A 7,238-nucleotide genomic window follows, 5' to 3' on the forward strand; every position below is an offset into this window, starting at 1 on the left:
TTAGTATATCTTTTAATATTTTAATTTTAAGCGTCATTTAATCAATAATAAAAGAAATTAATGTTAATAAATTGTGATTTTTATTTAATTGTGAGTGTAGATACATTCACGTGAAAGAAGTATTATTTATCTTTTAATATTTTAATTTTAAGCGTCATTTAATAATAAAAGAAATTAATAAATTCAATAATAAAAGAAATTAATATTAATAAATTGTGATTTTTTTATTTAAGTTGCTTATTTAAGATGTTAAGACCTTAATGATATACGATAAATTTTAAAACGTGACAAGCATGTTATATTGAATTATTTCGTCATCTGTCAACGTAAAAATCAAAAGAATAATACTGTATTAATGTCTTATAAGAAGCTCTTATAACGACCGTAATTCCGGTCGAGTAAAAGTACATGTACCACGACCGTCTAACTAGCAACTGCTTTTTATTGGCAGTGCCGTTATGCCGTTCATACAGCGAAAAACTTGACTGTTTGAGGTAGCCCGACGTAATGGATGTATCTATTAAGGAACATATCGCGTTCTCAGAAATGATCAAAGTCATATAATGATCAAACTCTTTCGAGAGCTCAAATTTATCTTCGTCGATAATTTATCGTCTCTATGAATAAAAGACCGTTTACTAAAATTTTATGTCTCTTGGTTAAATTAATGAACCACACATAAATTGATACAATCTTATTTTATTATTTTTTAATAGAAAGGCTTACGAAAAAATTAGCAAGCTCGATCTTCCTATCTCAAATGGCTCATAAATATGTATTACGTCGATCAATTTTATATAGACAGCGCTTCGAAATTTTTACGCATTCTTTCGCAGATTGATTTTTTTTTTATTTAGCGCAGAATCATCTTATTGCGCGACTTAATCACACGGCGACATCGTAAAGCAATGATGAGAATCTTTGTTCGAGGCCCGGCGTTATCCGGAGCCGGCATAACAGCGCTCTGCAAATCAAAGCCCGCAATGATTGAATCATGACGCAAATATTTTTGTTTAAAAAATCATGTAAAAAGAGATATTTTAAGAGAAGCTATATTTATTTGCAAGAGACAATTTCAAGAAACAGAGCGATCGTGTTACAATTCGTACGAATTGAAATCCTTGAATATCTAACACGTAAAACATATCTATTTAAAATGTATATTAAAGCTCCACTACACACAAATGATATAAACTTAGTATGAGATCTCTATAATAAGTATCTAAATTAATACATCTATTCCTTAAAATTTTTTAAGTAAATCTCACTTTGAAGAGAAAAATCTCACTGTTGAAGACTGAAAATTGAGCTGTATCTCTTTTTCAGAAACTGCTGGCTCAATTTTCACTCTTTAGAGTGAGATTCCATTACAAAGAATTTAAAGAGTCGTTCAATGGTCCAGTGACCTTATATTTACGCATTCATGTCATTTTGTATGTGATGGTCTTTACGTGAAACGTGTCTGATTCAGGAAAAACTAAATGTACATTTTTATATTCTTTCTCTTTTATACTTCCATATGGAGAGCAAACGATTATGACTGCGCCGTATTACCTATGACCTTTTAAAAGCTGTCATAACGATTGTAGTGTTCTCGAACACTCAAAAAGATACTTGGAAACTGGATTTATAATACCCCGTAATATTGAAATCCAATAATGACCTCGATCGTGCATAATGTTCGTTTGAGCTGGAATCGCGTACACACGTAATATTCAATACAGATTGATCGCATTCGCGGATTATGTGCACTCGCGCGCGGTGCTTTAAAAAGTCATTAACCAATAAGAGAAGCAGTGATGTAAATTGCAATCAAATAATCGGTAATAATCGGTATTAAAATGGTTAGCATTAAAATGTACAAACTAAAACATTATGAAACATTTGGAAAGTTTTCTGCGCCTTCGTCCGAGTTTCATGCATCTACTTCTAAAGACGAGTAAATTGCTGAATATATACAATATGTCATTGCGATATAATTTTAATCATTTGCAATTCACTTGCATCACGGAATTTTTTACTCTCTTCTTGTATTTTCTTCTTGAAAGCTAATCTATAATACGTATAGTATATCCTCTCAGAGGGAATAAGCAGGTATACAGGAAGTCTCTGATTATTGTAATCTCACAACTCGTGACAGCTGCAAACTGAGAAAGGACGAATTCTCCAGTGGGCAGCCATCACTGATGCGAAGACAAACATTGACATTGAGCCGAGACATAATGATGTCACTCGCACGGAAGTGACATCATTTCGTCTGCTCCTTGATCCGACTCACGAATAATTTACAGCTCGTCCGGACTGACCTTTATTTAAATCGCATTTTTGTATGCATTGTGACTTTGATGTATGCAGTCTAGATTTTAAATAAAAACATTCATAATATAGGATTAATACAAAGTCATGCTAAATTGATTAATCTTGATGTATGACGTAAGTGTTTTTTATTTATTTTTTATCTAAAAGAGTTAAGTATTTTTTATCTAAAAGAGTTAAACTTCTAGTTTTTATGGACAATATTATTCAAAATTGTTAACGTTGAATCGTCAATATTATTTAAAAATCTAAAAGATTGAAAACCTTGTGATAAACCTGTATATAAACTCTATAAAAATACACATGAAATCATTTTACAAACGATTGGAATGCAAGTTTACAGTATTACGAGATAACGATAAACAAGTTATAGTTATAAAATCGCATGATGTCACTTATCGTAGTTCAAGTATGGATCCATCCTTGAACTACGCAACCGAGATTAGACCTTTCAAAGATAAAGTTTATGTTTCTCCGCATTATAATTGTGATTTTTTTATTGTGACTTTTCGAGCTGACTCTCGAATGGATCTTATAAGGTAAATCGCACAACTCGCGCATCATTTTTTTCCTTTCCCGATCGTTCCGTCGCATTTTAATCACTGTCTTCCTGCGAGATTCGCTCGCAATGCAGTTGCAATGCAATTCTTGCGCGTTGCTAATATAATTAGATTCTTAAGTTATCTAGCTCAGATCATTAAAAACGGAATCATCAACAAAGAAAAGTTTATTAATACTACCATGATGGCTGTTGATTGCTGACGTACTTAAATTAAATTAAATTTAATATATTCACGATTGCGCTTATATCGGCGCCGTTTTACTTGTCATACGTCATGTTTCTTTCACTGTTAACTGACCGTTTAATTTTCTTTTAGTTTCCGCAACGTCTGTGTACTTGAAATCGCTTTACGAAAACACGATTCCATTTCCAGGATGAACACAGGAAGGAAATTGCAGTAGCAGAAAAAAGAGAGGAAAAAAGAAGAAAACTCAATTTCATGGATGTTTCGTCTCAATTTCGTGTGAAAAGATTCGCTTTAGCGATGCTTTGATGTTGGTTAAATCCTTGGTTCGACATGAAAGCAATTCCTGATGAAGGATTTCACATCCCACACGAATTATGCGTCTATAATATACAGAATGAAAAATAAGAGTAAGAAATTGACCTATCACAGTTCTTCCCACATTTGACTGTAATTGTTTTCTTATTCTTATACTTCTTACTCCGTGTATTGTAGTTAGGCTTTATAGTTAGTCCAATAGTTAGAAATTAGGCCAAAATATAACATACATAAGGCACTATGATTGGTTCTGCTCCCTGCGAATGATTACTTAAGAATTGCTATTTGTTTTTGTATCATTTTTATCGATGTAAAATCTAAAATGCAAAATATTACAACGTTTTTTTGGTTTCAACGTGCTACGTAGTATTAATATTATTTACACGCATTAATATTTTCTTGAGTATAATGCCATTATTATAATTTTGGTTACCAAGAAAAATACATAATAAAATATAGAAATAGAACAATTCCCGAATGATTAGGAAAAAGTGAAAGTTGTATCCTCCTTAGGCGTGTTCTGAACATGCCCCTTTTGACTTTTAAAATGAGATTTTTAGATTTTTGTGTTTCCATAAGAAATGCACGAATGAAGATCGCGAGGATCTAAAGTTCTCCGACACTGGCATTCCCGAACGATTGTGTCATGCATACCGATAGACTCCCGTTCTGCAATTCGGTTCACCCTGTATACAGATACTGTCAGAATGTAGTTGCATGCTGTTCGTTACGTGTCAGAATGTGTCCGAAACGATCATGTTAAATCTGCGGCACGTGATATACACGATCCGATGAAGGCCAAACAGTCGCAGAACGTAAAAGAGATCGTGTCGCGTTAGTGCGATATCGTTATCAGGCTGGCGTTTCGCTGCGAAATACGTACACTGTTGGAAAAAAAATGTGCCGAATCTTGCATGTCTCAAATGATCCACTCAAATTTTTGAGTTAATTTAACACAAGATAAATATGTTAGAAGATTACACAAAATATTATGTAAGAAAATAGATATAAAAAAAGATCGACATAGTTTGTAAACAAATCACGGAAGTATTTTTTCATTGAAATTAACATTTATGATATATTAAATTAATCACATTTTATTTATTTATCTTACAATGTACATATAAAAATACTTTATTTTTATGTTTTTTGTTGACTTACTCATGAATTGTGTCATTTTGACTGCACTAATAAATGTTGAATATTGATTTAACACAAAATCTGTAAATAACATAATCACATTATGTTAAATTAACACTCGAATATGTTAAAAATAACAAAATAAATTTAACAAACTGTTAACAAAAATATGAGTGGACTTTTTCCAATACAAATACACAATTTCATTATTGCATATAAAGACACGAAAGTGTAATACACTTATTAATTATACTACTCTATTAATTATATATGTATTTAAATAAAATACGCAGCTGGAAATATTTTTTAGTATTTTTAAATTTTTTTAGTAATTTTCATAAATTTTTAAGATAGAAAATTAAATATTTTCTAGGATTCTAGAAGAGAAGGATAAACGAAAAAGGTATACAAGAATGGAAATTTTTATTTTATGCTATACTACTTTCTCTCTCTCTCTTTCTCTCTCTCTCTTTCTCTCTCTCTCTCTCTCTCTGAATAATCTGTTGAAACAAATTTAATAATATATTATCTTGAAATAACATTATTTCTTTAAAATATTCGAGATATATAAATGAAACTTCTTTTCGATATGTCTCATGGTTTCTCGACAAATATTATTGGAATCCGCAGGTGGACGCAAAGACGTCTCGTATTAGTTCGCGGACACACATAAACGTTCGCGTGAGTTTAGCCAACCAATGTTCATGATTGGAATGCCGTGCCACTCGATCGCTATATTTAGATACACGAGTTTTAATTAAGTAGGTACGCGACAACCTATCGCATATATGAGGTGGTGGCTCAACGGGAGATCGAGAATCGATATTTCCGATAGTCGATAATACTGACGATTGTGCAAATCTGTATATAATTAAATAAAGCTCAATTTCTGTCATAAAAGTCGAATTATATTAGATATGAATAAACCTTGAGTTTCCACTATCTATTTTATCATTATTGGTTTAATTAGAAGAACCACTGATGAGTTGATATATGTCGAAATGAATATAAATGACTACGTGATCGTAACATATATGAGCACTTATTTGTATTCTTTGCATGAAATTGTAATAGAATAATAAAATATAATTGCGCTTTAGAAATAATTTATTTGTATTCCAAGGGAAACTAAATCAACAAAAAATTTAAAATGTCGCTCAGTACTAATTGAAATTTTTTTCAAATAAATTAACAAAAGTCATTTTCAAATAGAATTGCTGATTTATAATAAGCGTTTTGCGGTTATCGTAGAATTAGACATTAAGTAAAATTGCACAGTTTAAGGTTTTAGAAGGCGATTCAGTTAAGTAGAATTTAACATCATGCGGTTTTAATAGCAAGATCATCCCTCGTTTCTCATTTATGCCATTACGCATACAATTCCACAAACTTTGCGAGATTACAGTTTCTCGTGAAATAAACACAGTGCCAGTAATTGTTAGAAATTCTGCCCGTGATGCTGTATCTGTTCACGTCTGGCTTACTTATAAAGAGTTTACAGTTTATAAAATTTAATTTCGGATTTATATCTACATCAATATCATTTAGGATATAAAAATATGTACATATAAAATAATTTTTAAATATAAAAGTGTTCAAATATTATTTAATAATTTCATTAAATCAGTATATTAGGACCCCTATATTCTGTAATTCTTAATGACACAGCTTCATTAAAAGTCTATAAAATAGTAGTCCAGAGATAATAAGCATAGAAGAATTAAAACCTTTTACAAAATTTTATCTTTCTTTTATCCTTTAATACATTTTTGTCTTTTAATTAATTATTTTTCATCCTGTATTACACTCTAACTTTTATAGTGAATTGTCGTTCTAAAGAATGAAATGTCACTCTTAAAGATTGACTTTTTATCAAGACTCAATTTTTATTCTTTAAAATGAGATTTCATTCTAAAGAATTTACAGAGTATATATATATATATATATATACATATATTAGCAATATATTAATTTTCACTTCTTCAATTTCAATTTCAACATTCTATTAATTTTTATCTGTGATATTTAAATTTCTCATTCATACTTTCTCAACTTCTGTTAATTCATTTTAAAAAATTCATTTTATCGTAATAATTTTTCAAGGCATATATCTCTTCGGTCGCGGCTGCAAAAAATTATATAAAAATCTCATGTATCGATCTAAAACGTTTACCATGAAAGTTTCACTTCGAAGAGTAAAATCTCACTTTTAAAGATTGAAAATTGAGCTATTCTTTTTCAAGACTGACTCAATTTTTGCTCTTTAGAGTGATATTTCACTCCGAAGAATTTAAAGAGTAGATATATAAAAATAAGGCATCGAAAATGCATTGTAGCGTAAATTACAAGTCTTGTAGACTTATTGCGACGAAAACAACACGCGAAAGGATTAACACTTTTAAGCCACAATACTCAATGGGAATATATTCAGAAGCGGCTGTGCTAGAAAGGATAGACGGAATCATAATTCGTAAATTATGCAATGACAGTTAACGTGCTTACCCACAGGACAATTGACCTTTATTATATTAAACGACGTAACCCTAACACAATTGAGAATGACGGTCATGCCTGTCATAAAATGATTCAATAACGCGTTTCCGTAAGATTTGCGAAATCAAATAGCGAAGCAATGTATCTAATATTGTTCTAAAAAAATCGCCTTGATATATTCTCCGTATATTATGATCAGAGATTTAATTGCTCGATCATAAAGTT

This window comes from Acromyrmex echinatior, chromosome 9 (assembly GCF_024713525.1).
Source record: "Acromyrmex echinatior isolate Ae372 chromosome 9, ASM2471352v2, whole genome shotgun sequence".
In the NCBI taxonomy this organism is placed as follows: Eukaryota; Metazoa; Arthropoda; class Insecta; order Hymenoptera; family Formicidae; genus Acromyrmex; species Acromyrmex echinatior.